The 14,452-nt window shown below is 36.7% G+C and overlaps 1 protein-coding gene across 2 annotated transcripts in view; it reads right to left on the bottom strand.

Annotated features, from left to right (window-relative positions):
• Nucleotides 1–14,452, bottom strand: part of PDE7B (phosphodiesterase 7B) — a 344,587-nt gene that overhangs the window by 48,715 nt on the left and 281,420 nt on the right. The window lies entirely within an intron of this gene.

The following is a 14,452-nucleotide window of genomic DNA, read 5'->3' as shown; positions in this document are numbered from 1 at the left end:
TTCAAAACTTGAGTGTTGACATCACAGTGATTGTCCAGAAATACCCCAAACACATTATTTGAATGTCTGTCAAGATATTTCTTATCTCAGCTGAAATTATATGAATCACTCTAAGGCCACATTAGTGACGTCTGCGCCAATTTTGAATGTAGAGTCAATTTAACAGTCTAGTAGGAAATGTGCGGCTCATATGTAAAGTAATTTTGGCTTCTGTCCTGCCTTCTCCCATCTCCCCCTTTCCTCTGTGGAACTCAAAAATTACAACAGATGGCAGAGGCAGAGGAAACAATGGGTGTTCTCTGATGGCAGTGAGTGACCAAAATCAGGTTGTTATTTAGGCTGCACTATGCTTGCAAAGGCATAATTCAAGGGCAGGCTATAGGTGGACCAGGTCTGGAGTGGTTCAATTTTACACATGTATTTAGACATCTATCAGAGATTCAGGTGAAGATGCTAAGTAGAAATAAATGGATATAAAATCCAGAGCTTGAGAGAGAAGACTGGGCTTGAGATAAAAACTTGAAAGTTGTCAGATGAGATTACCTAGGGAGTAAGTATAGATACAGATGAGAAAAGGATCAAAGTCTGAGTTCTAGACCCTACCTTGACTTTAGATGGATTTAGAGAAAAGTAGGAAAAATTAAAGAGGACTGGGAAGGATTATCCCGTGAGGGCAGAGGAAAGCCAAGAGAGCATCATTTCCTAGAAGCTTCATGAAGATCGTATTGCTGGGAGGAAGATGTGGTCATTAAAATTAAGTGCTGCTAATGGGTCAGGTACCATGAAGACTGAGAGTTGGCCATGAACTATACACAGTACTTGAGCACATTTTATTGTGTGCCTAGAAGCAGCAACACTCTAGAAGTGCCTAGAAGTAGCAACGACCACATCTAGCACCCAGATTCTGGTTTTTAAATATAACTTTTTGCTAATAGGAACCAGATTTATCTTGGTGAAATGGCCAATTCTAGGGCAGGGATGGAAAATGTATCAGATGAACTGTAGCATCTTGTTATACTAGAAAATAAGGAGGAGCTCAAAAAATGATGGAATCATTTAAAAATGACAGAAGTGACAACATCAAGGGATCTCTCAGAAAATATGGGAAATTTGAGTCTCAAAATGAATAACGAAAGAATGGATTATAAACCATTGGCTGAAGTAAGAATGAGTTCATACAGGTGATAAGGTAAGTAAGTAAATAAATAAGAAAAAGTGAAATCTCTTCCTTGTAGAATGTGCCAACTGATAAATGTAGAAGAAATAATAGAGCTGGAAAATTACCATTTTGCAGCCAATATGGTAATGACTGATTCAGGCAAGAATCATTAATGGATACTAAAATTATTAAGCGAAAGTTTAAAAAGCAAGTAATCCAAGTTAATGCCACCAGAAACTGACATCATGCCCTTCCTAATGTAATGCACTGAGGATACAACCTCACACATATTGTGTTCCTGCCCCAAATGCACATCTGATTGTAATAAACAGGAAACATAAGAAAAAATTGTTGAAGGACACTCCACGAAACAATCAGCCTGTGCTCTCTTAAAAAATGTCAATATCATGAAAGACAAAGACAGCTTTAGGTATTGTTTCATAATAATGAATACCAGAGACAGTGCACTAAATGCAATGCATGACCCTTAACGGGATGCTGTATCAGAAAAAAGGTCATAAATGACATTATTAGCACAATTTTGGATATGGATTTATGCATGAGACAGTACTTATAACTATTTTAATACTCGTTTCACATGTGCCTTTCAAAACTTGAATGTTGACATCACAGTGATTGTCCAGAAATACCCCAAACACATTATTTGAATGTCTGATAATTGAAGTGTGGTTACAAAAGAATGCCTTCATTCTTAGAAAATACATGCTGAAATATTTAGTGATAAAGTAGCATATGTACAATAAAGTGTTAAGAAAAAATGTATGCAGTAAGGCAAAGATTGCAAAATATAACAAATGGTGCATATGGAGAAAGTATATGAGTATTCTTGCAGATTTTTGATAAACTGAAGTTATTTTATGATAAAAAGTTTAAGAAGAGAAAAAATGTGAAGAAGTAGTTTGAAACAATATCAAGTGTAGACCACTCTTTTAAGGAGTTTTGCTACATAGGAAAGTAAAGAAATGCAGTGATAGCTCTATATAGAATGAAATCAATTATTCAATAAATAAATTATTCCTGTGTTATGTATAAGGAAAATATAAAAGAAAATATAGATGATCTTTTCCTTTTTTTTCATATTCTATAAAATTCCCCCATCTCAAAATACTAAAAGAAAATGTCTTATGTAGCTGAGAGTATACTTATATTTATATAATAAACTCAGAAGCAAGTAAAATAGCCCTGAATGATGGAAATATGCCACAAATGTAGCAAATTGAAATGATGGATTACTTCTTAAACTTCCCTTTAGTTTTCCAAGTAGTGTAGTACTTTAGGAAGATTCATAGTTAAGATAATGACATTGAAATTAAGTGACATATCCTAAGTGTAGATGATAGGAAATAATGGTTACTATTCACTAATTTTGACTAAAATATTACTAAACTAATGATGCCATGAGCTGGAGATATTAAGTTTAGATCTGTTTTTATCTTTACAACAAAGAAGAAAACAGCAAGATTCCTTACCTATTTTTTTCACCTAGAGTCAAATGAATAATAGTAATATTAGTTCAGCAACATGACAGAATGCAGACCTCTTTGGATCGTTATATAAATTTTTGATATATTGTTTCTCATGACCTTTTTTGGTTTTAATTTTGATTTTCAAAAATATTACATTAAGATATGATACATCATGATCACCAAGTTATTTGGTATTCCCCTAAATTTTAAGTAAGACTAGTGCCTCATTCCCCTGACTCTAGCCTGTCTTGCATTTTTTTTTTCAAATAAAAAAATATAATAGACATGGGGGTATCACTGTGTTGCCAGGGCTGATGATCCTGGGCTTAAGTGATCCTCCTGCCTAGGCCTACCATAAATGCTGGGATTATAACTGTGAGCTACCATATTGGGCCAGTCTTTGAAACATAAACTCAGATGGTGTTTAAGAAACCCCAGTAATTAAATACTTTACAGACAAGCAAATGCTGAGAGATTTTGTCACCACCAGGCCTGCCCTAAAAGAGCTCCTGAAGGAAGCACTAAACATGGAAAGGAACAACCAGTACCAGCCCCTGCAAAAACATGCCAAATTGTAAAGACCATCGAGGGTAGGAAGAAACTGCATCAACTAATGAGCAAAATAACCAACTAACATCATAATGACAGGATCAGATTCACACATAACAATATTAACCTTAAATGTAAATAGGCTAAATGCTCCAATTAAAAGACACAGACTGGCAAATTGGATAAAGAGTCAAGAACCATCAATGTGCTATATTCAGGAAACCCATCTCACGTGCAGAGACACACATAGACTCAAAATAAAGGGATGGAGGAAGATCTACCAAGCAAATGGAAAACAAAAAAAAGGCAGGGGTTGCAATCCTGGTCTCTGATAAAACAGGCTTTAAACCAACAAAGATCAAAAGGGACAAAGAAGGCCATTACATAATGGTAAAGGGATCAATTCAACTAGAAGAGCTAACTATCCTAAATATATATGCACCCAATACAGGAGCACCCAGATTCATAAAGCAAGGACTTAGTGACCTACAAAGAGACTCAGATTCCCACACAATAATAATGGGAGACTTTAACACCCTACTATCAACATTAGACAGATCAACAAGACAGAAAGTTAACAAGGATATCCAGGAATTGAACTCAGCTCCGCACCAAGTGGACCTAATAGACATCTACAGAACTCTCCACCCCAAATCAACAGAATATACATTCTTCTCAGCACCACAGCACACCTATTCCAAAACTGACCACATAGTTGGAAGTAAAGCACTCCTCAGGAAATGTAAAAGAACAGAAATTATAACAAACTGTCTCTCAGACCACAGTGCAATCAAACAAGAACTCAGGATTAAGAAACTCACTCAAAACCGCTCAACTACATGGAAACTGAACAACCTGCTCCTGAATGACTACTGGGTACATAATGAAATGAAGGCAGAAATAAAGATGTTCTTTGAAACCAATGAGAACAAAGACACAACATACCAGAATCTCTGGGACACATTCAAAGCAGTGTGTAGAGGGAAATTTATAGCACTAAATGCCCACAAAAGAAAGCAGGAAAGATCTAAAATTGACACCCTAACATCACAATTAAAAGAACTAGAGAAGCAAGAGCAAACACATTCAAAACTAGCAGAAGGCAACAAATAACTAAGAGCAGAGCAGAACTGAAGGAAACAGAGACAAAAAAACCCTTCAAAAAATCAATGAATCCAGGAGCTGGTTTTTTGAAAAGATCAACAAAATTGATAGACTGCTAGCAAGACTAATAAAGAAGAAAAGAGAGAAGAATCAAATAGACGCAATAAAAAATGATAAAGGGGATATCACCACCGATCCCACAGAAATACAAACTACCATCAGAGAATACTTTAAACACCTCTATGCAAATAAACTAGAAAATCTAGAAGAAATGGATAAATTCCTCGAGACAAACACCCTCCCAAGACTAAACCGGGAAGAAGTTGAATCTCTGAATAGACCAATAACAGGCTCTGAAATTGAGGCAATAATTAACAGCTTACCAACCAAAAAAAGTCCAGGACCAGATGGATTCACAGCCAAATTCTACCACAGGTACAAGGAGGAGCTGGTACCATTCCTTCTGAAACTATTCCAATCAATAGAAAAAGAGGGAATCCTCCCTAACTCAGTTTATGAGGCCAGCATCATCCTGATACCAAAGCCTGGCAGAGACACAACAAAAAAGAATTTTAGACCAATATCCCTGATGAACATCGATGCAAAAATCCTCAATAAAATACTGGTAAACCGAATCCAGCAGCACATCAAAAAGCTTATCCACCATGATCAAGTGGGCTTCATCCCTGGGATGCAAGGCTGGTTCAACATATGCAAATCAATAAACGTAATCCAGCATATAAACAGAACGAAAGACAAAAACTACATGATTATCTCAATAGTTGCAGAAAAGGCCTCTGACAAAATTTAACTACCTTCATGCTAGTTGTATCTCAAAATGATGGGATGTATCTCAAAATAATAAGAGCTATCTATGACAAACCCACAGCCAATATCATACTGAATGGGCAAAAACTGGAAGCATTCCCTTTGAAAACTGGCACAAGACAGGGATGCCCTCTCTCACCACTCCTATTCAACATAGTGTTGGAAGTTCTGGCCAGGACAATCAGGCAGGAGAAGGAAATAAAGGGTATCCAATTAGGAAAAGAGGAAGTCAAATTGTCCCTGTTTGCAGATGACATGATTGTATATCTAGAAAACCCCATTGTCTCAGCCCAAAATCTCCTTAAGCTGATAGGCAACTCCAGCAAAGTCTCAGGATACGAAATCAGTGAGCAAAAATCACAAGCATTCTTATACAACAATAACAGACAAATAGAGAGTCAAATCATGAGTGAACTCCCATTCACAATTGCTTCAAAGAGAATAAAATACCTAGGAATCCAACTTACAAGGGATGGTGAAGGACCTCTTCAAGGAGAACTACAAACCACTGTTCAATGAAATAAAAGAGGATACAAACAAAAGAACATTCCATGCTCATAGGTAGGATGAATCAATATCGTGAAAATGGCCATACTGCCCAAGGTAATTTATAGATTCAATGCCATCCCCATCAAGCTACCAATGACTTTCTTCACAGAATTGGAAAAAACTACTTTAAAGTTCATATGGAACCATAAAAGAGCCCACATTGCCAAGTTAATACTAGAAGGCTACAGTAACCAAAACAGCATGGTACTGGTACCAAAACAGAGACACAGACCAATGGAACAGAACAGAGCCCTCAGAAATAATGCCACATATCTACAACTATCTGATCTTTGACAAACCTGAAAATCAAGCAATGGGGAAATGATTCCCTATTTAATAAGTGGTGCTGGGAAAACTGACTAGCCATATGTAGAAAGCTGAAACTGGATCCCTTCCTTGCACCTTATACAAAAATTAATTCAAGATGGATTAAAGACTTACATGTTAGACCTAAAACCATAAAAACCCTAGAAGAAAACCTAGGCAATACCATTCAGGACATAGGCGTGGGCAAGGACTTCATGTCTAAAACACTGAAAGCAATGGCAGCAAAAGCCAAAATTGACAAATGGGATCTAATTAAACTAAAGAGCTTCTGCACAGCAAAAGAAACTACCATCAGAGTGAACAGGCAACCTACAGAATGGGAGAAAATTTTTGCAACCTACTCATCTGACAAAGGGCTAATATCCAGAATCTACAATGAACTCAAACAAATTTACAAGAAAAAAACAACCCCATCAACAAGTGGACGAATGATATGAACAGACACTTGTCAAAAGAAGACATTTATGCAGCCAAAAGACACATGAAAAAATGCTCATCATCACTGGCTATCAGAGAAATGCAAATCAAAACCACAGTGAGATACCATCTCACACCAGTTAGAATGGCCATCATTAAAAAGTCAGGAAACAACAGGTACTGGAGAGGATGTGGAGAAATAGGAACACTTTTACACTGTTGGTGGGACTGTAAACTAGTTCAACCATTGTGGAAGTCAGTGTGGTGATTCCTCAAGGATCTAGAACTAGAAATACCATTTGACCCAGCCATCCCATTACTGGGTATATACCCAAAGGATTATAAATCATGCTGCTATAAAGACACATGCACAAGTATGTTTATTGCAGCACTATTCACAATAGCAAAGACTTGGAACCAACCCAAATGTCCAACAATGATAGACTGGATTAAGAAAATGTGGCACATATACACCATGGAATACTATGCAGCCATAAAAAATGATGAGTTCATGTCCTCTGTAGGGACATGGATGAAGCTGGAAACCATCATTCTCAGCAAACTATCGCAAGGACAAAAAACCAAACACCACATGTTCTCACTCATAGGTGGGAATTGAACAATGAGAACACATGGACATAGGAAGGGGAATATCACACACTCGGGCCTGTTGTGGGGTTGCGGTGGGGAGGGACAGCATTAGGAGATATGCCTAATGTTAAATGACGAGTTAATGGGTGCAGCACACCAACATGGCACATGTATACATATGTAACAAACCTGCACGTTGTGCACATGTACCCTAAAACTTAAAGTATAATAAAGAACAACAAAAAAAATCCAGTAATTAAATAAAGCTAGCCAACAAATCTTTTCATAGTTAATTTTCTATGATGCCTTGTAGGTTAAAACATGTAGCATATAATGTCTTTCCCCATAAAAATGTTCAAAGTTTTTGAATGAATTGGTCATCATGATGTGTATTCTTTGTGTACTTTCAAACCTACTGTCTCAGATGGGCAAGTAGATATCTGAGAAGTTGCAGTGTTAACTGGTGGCCAATATTTTCTAAAATAGCAAGGCAGGCCATGACTACTCCATTTAATTTCCATCTAGGTTATCCTTTAATTAACAAGCAATTGATTCAGAAGCAATGCTACATAGCCATTTGCGAAAACAATAGCACTTAATTTTCTTATTTGAGGACATACATAAAGCTAACCAGAAAAAAAATCCTCAAGGTAGCTTTCTAAAGGGGAAGAACGTGCAACAATCCAATGTTATTTAAACTAACATTAACAACTTATTGAGTGTCATTTAGGGAGCAATTTGTGTTTTGCGAGATAATGAAAAACGAAGATATAGGAAGCTGAAGATGGGAGGAAAAAATTCATGTAACAATCTGAATAAAGCACCCTCTGCATAATAGTACAAAGTCCTGGTTTTTGAAGTATTTAAATGTGTTGATCAATTATTGATAAAGATCTGATATATTTGTTTCCAAAAGTACTCCCAGTGCATAGCTACTATATTTACTTTGATAATGTATTGATATGTATTTGATATGATAATGTATTTGATATATATTTCTGGGTAGAAACGTAAATGATTAGCAAAGCTAAATCTTACAGATAGCTCACTAAATTCCTCTTGTAAAAATTTGGGGAATGTTAACAATGTGCCTGGTAATAAAATGCTAGGTTTATTTAAGACCCTTATACAATTTTACAAATCATTACTTAAAGGCATTTACAGTTATCCTAATGCACCTTTGTTTGGATTTTATTGTTTTATGGTTTCCAAATTCTCATTTGGAATAGTTATAAAAAGGTGTTCCAGAACGTTTCATTGTCTAGTCCATGTGAGCATTGACCTGAACTGTGAAATTCATTTTCTGTTCACTTTTCTTTTGTAAATATCACAAATATCTACATATTAACACATTTTTGCACTACTTTGATGCTAATTTTAGGAATACAGAGTTTGTATTGGCACTGCCGGTACAGCAATTTTTAAATTTTTACAAGTTGGGGTTGGCTTAAATGCAAAAATATGTTAATAAAAATTATTTTCATTTTTGAGTACCTTCTTTATGGAATAGTCTCTGTATAGGGGCTGATTAATTTTGGTACCAGGAGAAACCTTAAACCTAAACTAAATATCTGAGATTTAAGAAAGCTGTAAATATATCCATATTATGAGGCTGTTTCTGTCAACTGTATATCTGGTTCCTTGAAATAGGTCTATGTCAACTGTTTCCAGAAGTCGAGTAGTGAGTAACTGGTGCAGAAGTAGCTCAGGTGATACTGAGAACAAGGAAAGACTTTGTGTTTAAGTGAGCAGAGCTGACTGTTAAGCACCCGTGGAGATTCAACTACATAAACCTAATATTAGCACTTTTGAGCATCAGTCCAACTGAACCTCTTAATAATGTGTTATTAAGCCCTACTTTGATAATTATTGAGCTAGTAATTCTAATAAAATTTCTTGCTTGGTTAGTGGCTATTCATAGGCTTTATCTTCCTTTTATAGGAATTTTTTTAAAGTGACAGTCTTGCTATGCTGCCCAGGCTGGAGTGTGGTGGCCATTCACAGGTGTGCAATCATAGTGTACTACAACCTCAAACTCCTGCCCTAAAAACAGTCCTCCTGCCTCAGCCTCCAGAGTAGCTGGGTTACACATATGTACCACTGCACCCAAATGTTACAGGATTTTTCATATGTCTTTTTTTTTTTATTATTATACTTTAGGTTTTAGGGTACATGTTCACAATGTGCAGGTTTGTTACATATGTATCCATGTGCCGTGTTGGTTTGCTGGACCCATTAACTCGTCATTTAGCGTTAGGTATATCTCCTAATGCTGTCCCTCCCCTCTCCTCCCAACACACAACAGTCACCGGAGTGTGATGTTCCCCTTCCTGTGTCCATGAGTTCTCATTGTTCAATTCCCACCTATGAGTGAGAACATGCGGTGTTTGGTTTTTTGTCCTTGAGATAGTTTACTGAGAATGATGTTTTCCAGATTCATCCATGTCCTTACAAAAGACATGAACTCATCATTTTTTATGGCTGCATAGTATTCCATGGTGTATATGTGTCACATTTTCTTAATCTAGTCTATCATTGTTGGACATTTGGGTTGGTTCCAAGTCTTTGCTATTGTGAATAGTGCCGCAACAAATATACATGTGCATGTGTCTTTATAGCAGCATGATTTATAGTCCTTTGGGTATATACCCAGTAATGGGATGGCTGGGTCAAATGGTATTTCTAGTTCTAGATCCCTGAGGAATCGCCACACTGACTTCCACAATGGTTGAACTAGTTTACAGTCCCACCAACAGTGTAAAAGTGTTCCTATTTCTCCACATCCTCTCCAGCACCTGTTGTTTCCTGACTTTTTAATGATGGCCATTCTAACTGGTGTGAGATGGTATCTCATTGTGGTTTTGATTTGCATTTCTCTAATGGCCAGTGATGATGAGCATTTTTTCATGTGTTTTTTGGCTGCACAAATGTCTTCTTTTGAGAAATGTCTGTTCATGTCCTTTGCTCACTTTTTGATGGGGTTGTTTGCTTTTTTTCTTGTAAATTTGTTTGAGTTCATTGTAGATTCTGTATATTAGCCCTTTGTCAGATGAGTAGGTTGCAAACATTTTCTCCCATTCTGTAGGTTGCCTGTTCACTCTGATGGTAGATTCTTTTGCTGTGCAGAAGCTCTTTAGTTTAATTAGATCCCATTTGTCAATTTTGGCTTTTGCTGCCATTGCTTTTGGGGTTTTAGACATGAAGTCCTTGCCCATGCCTATGTCCTGAATGTTATTGCCTAGGCTTTCTTCTAGGGTTTTTATGGTTTTAGGTCTAACATGTAAGTCTTTAATCCATCTTGAATTAATTTTTGTATAAGGTGTAAGGAAGGGATCCAGTTTCAGCTTTCTACATATGGCTAGCCAGTTTTCCCAGCACCATTTATTAAATAGGGAATCCTTTCCCCATTTCTTGTTTTTGTCAGGTTTGTCAGAGATCAGATAGTTGTAGATATGCGGCATTATTTCTGAGGGCTGTGTTCTGTTCCATTGATCTATGTCTCTGTTTTGGTACCAGTACTATGCTGTTTTGGTTTCTGTAGCCTTGTAGTATAGTTTGAAGTCAGGTAGTGTGATGCCTCCAGCTTTGTTCTTTTGGCTTAGGATTGACTTGGCGATGCGGGCTCTTTTTTGGTTCCATATGTCTTGTACTACAGAGTTATTGGTGAACAACTATTACACCCCAAAGTCAGAAACCATTTAATCAACCTTTCTGACCCCTGGTATCTAGTGTATAATAATCTTATGTGTAATGGAAACAGTAAAAAATTTGTTGATTAAATTTGAATAAATTCTCTTCATTTACAGAAATATCACTGTTAAATGCTCTTTTTGAACAATAAGCCAATTTGTTAAGTGGAAGATGCTAAAACTTATACATACACATTGTAATCATTTTCTGAGTCAACCTCAAAATGGAGTTCCAGGGTCCAGGCCCTCTTGCCACTGCCACTGTCCTTTGCTTTTTTTTCATTATTTTATTTTATTTTCACTTCTTATAATTGTTTAATTTTTTAATTTTTGTGGGTACATAGTAGGTATATACGTATTTATGGGGTACATGAGGTGTTTTGATACAGGCATGCAATGTGTAATATGACGTCATGGAAAATGACGTCCATTTATCCTTCAACCATTTATCCTTTCTGTTACAAAGAATCCAGTTATACTCTTTTAGTTATTTTTTTCAATGTACAATTATTATTGACCCTAGTCACCCTCTTTGTCCTTTGCTTTTTTTGACTCTTGCTATAACACTCAGTTGTGCCTCGTATGGTTGCAAAGTTCACTCTTATTCACATATCTGACTTTCTCATTAGGCTGTAAGGTTTTGGAGACCAGATTTCTGTTAAATTTTCTTTGAATTTCCACAAAGTCCTGCAGGTTGTAGGTGTGAAATACATGTTAACGGAATTAAATTACTTTCCTGATGTGTGTGCTCTCATCTAAGTTCAAGAATGCTGAACTCTGGAGAAATGAGGGTGAAATTCTAGTTTTCAATATGCAGCTTTAAAAAACAGGAGAAACTGTTAATTAGTTTGACAGCGTCCTGAAGCAGAAGTAGCAGATTTACAGCACAGCTCTTTCACTCTTTCACACGTTCTACTAGTTCAGGGTTCAGGATCCCTGCAAAATTAGAAGGTTAGTGTTGTCTAAGATGACAGTTTTCTTGAAAGCATACATGAGGATTTTAAAATTGAAGTAACCTAGCATAAGATGCAGTTGCCCTGTAAAAATAATTTTTATATAGACTAAGAAACTTAAAAAAATTATTTAAAGAGGTTGTGTGTAGAAAACAATATTGACTCATTTCCAGAACTTACAGTATGGACTTTGATGAGGTGCTAAAGATGTCATTCTCTGGATGAGACCAGTGCTCCCTTCAATGTATTAAACACTTCGATTCATTTTCACATGCTTTTAGCAAATTTCATAACTTACACTTGGTTGTAATGACTTCAGTATTCAAATCACCCCTTTCACAGTTTAGCATCTCTAGACATTAAAGTTTCATTTATTCATAAAATAGCTGCCAGAAAACCTTTTAATATAAAATACTATGTCTCCCCCTGCCTTTCAGAAATCACCAGTGGTCATAAGTGGCCATATTGTTTATTTCTTACTGTGTACATTCTCAGTGGTCAGAAAATGATGGGTAGAAACTGATGACAACCAAATATATTATTTGGCCCTTAACATCATCAAGTGTGGATATTTCCTCACATGGGTGGACCTATTTTTAAGACAGAGTCATTATAAATGACTTTGAAATTCTGAGCAATTTAAGATAAAAACAAATTAAATTTCTTAACATTTAGGGCATTTGCTAGGCTTAGTTTTTAATAGCAAAGAAAGTTGAGTTGTAAATATTAAAAAACAAAAACACAACAAAACATCTACAACAATAATAAAACCACCAAAAAGAGAAAAAAAAAAAAGTAAGAAAGGAGGAAAAAACCTAAACCAAAATAAAATAAACCATCATCTTAAAATTTAATTTGAAGTTGGGAAATCTGTTTGAGCTTAAAGGAACTCAAAAGTTATTTTAAGTTCTCCAAACTCAGGTCTTGAATAGAATATATTAAAGCCTTATGTCATTAGCTCTTCTGTGTACAAAAAATACTCACGACTTCTTGATGGCTGTCACTAGAAGAAGAGCTTTGTTTCAACATTGCCACCGAGTGGGAGGAGAAGGGGGAGGAATAGGAAAGTCTTCTTTAAGGCAGAGTGAAATTGTTTCTCTCACTTTCCTTTTTAACATGCTTACTTTTTTTCAATTGCCATTTTTCCTTTATGTTCTTGACAGTGAAGGGAAAACCAACATGGCTGATTTGAGTCATGGAATAGAATGAGCTCCTTCCTAGCTGACTGTCTGCACCCCTGCTGCATCGCTTGTAGGTGTTCAAGAGGATCAAATGCTTGTCTCCTTAACCATGCAACACACGGATTTTTGGCAAAATCTGCTGTTTTTGGTCAATTTTTTTTTTTTTTTGCCTACCATAAACTCCATCCCAATGAATGGGCTGAATCTCTGACATCCAGGGTTCAGGGTTGGTTGGAAAACTATTGTTTCTTTTTGTAAGGAGGGGAAAAAAGGCTTTAAAAGTAAGCTCTTAAGGCTTCTCTGGGCAATCGAAAGGTTTTTCAAAATCCCAGTTTGAATGAAATTTAAATGAATTAGTAAGAAGCAGATCAAGTTTCCTCCGTCCTAAAGAAGAAATACGTGCCAGGCGCAATGTGGTTTTATTGAACCCTCCGCTTCTCAGAGTTTGAAATGTTATAGCAAATCCAGAGTTTTGAGGGCAATGGTTTGTGGTGAGCAAATTGAAGTGACCAAACTTTCAGTTGATTCTAAGTCTCCAGAGGTTAAAAACTGCTGCATTAACTCTCTAGTTCTCAGCATACATTTAAAGCAAGTGTGGTCTTTTATCTGGGAGATATGTTTGGACTGTCAAATTTGACTGCAAAAGTTCCAGATGTGTGCCATAACGTACTACAACTGCTTCTCTCCTTTCACTCTCTCTGCTAGTTTACTCCCCATCCCAGGATATTGGATTAACCCTTCTGAGGGCCTTTAGTCATCCCTTTCAATCTATCTCACCTACCACCAACGGATTTGTTCCTCAGCACAACTCCTACCATGTCAGCCCCCTGCTCCAAGTCCTTCAATGGCCCCCACAATGTCTCCTTAATTTATATTATTTATTCTGACATTCATGGCCCTCCACAATATGAGGCCAACTTACTTTTCCATTTTTATCTCCCAAAAGTACCCTGCAGATAAACAGATCTCTGCTCTTGCTGTTTTTATGCCACATCCCCCAGAGTTTTCTGTTTCTATGTGGATTCCCACATTCCTTCTCAATTGAATATTCTCCCCACCTGTTGAAATGCCATCTGTCCTTTGGCAGCCCACCTCAAGTATTTCCTCCTGGGCTCCTGGTCAGAGGCATTCAGCTCTCCTCCTAGTATTGCAGTAACTTAGCTCTCTTGCTATGTGGCAGATGCTGCACACTGCTGTAAACCCTGTTAGGCTAGGACCATGTCTTACCTATTATTATGGTGCCTAGCTTACCAAAAAGGTGTTTACCGAAAGAAGGAATGAAGGAATGAGATGACTATTTATTGAAGTGTAAGCTGTTCTTCTGTTTATTGTAGTACGTTATCTGGCTCATGATAGGTGCTACCATGGAATTGTTGAATTGAAGTAATTGTCCAGAACAGGCAAGATTCATTCATCTAACACATCAGATAACAGGGATGATCCCTTGTGTAGAAGAACTTGAACCTCTATTTCTTTTCTGAATTTGTTGGATTTTCCTAAATGATTATAAGTGCATCTTTAGAATGATGGTAGATTAGTACCAACTTTACCCATTGGTAGAGGCCTAGATAGAAAGTTTGATCTCTAAAAACTTCCAGAAAGAAAACCTTTATGCTTT

The sequence above is a fragment of the Hylobates moloch genome, unplaced genomic scaffold (assembly GCF_009828535.3).
Source record: "Hylobates moloch isolate HMO894 unplaced genomic scaffold, HMol_V3 SCAFFOLD_2, whole genome shotgun sequence".
In the NCBI taxonomy this organism is placed as follows: Eukaryota; Metazoa; Chordata; class Mammalia; order Primates; family Hylobatidae; genus Hylobates; species Hylobates moloch.
This window is presented reverse-complemented; position numbering and strand designations above follow the sequence as displayed.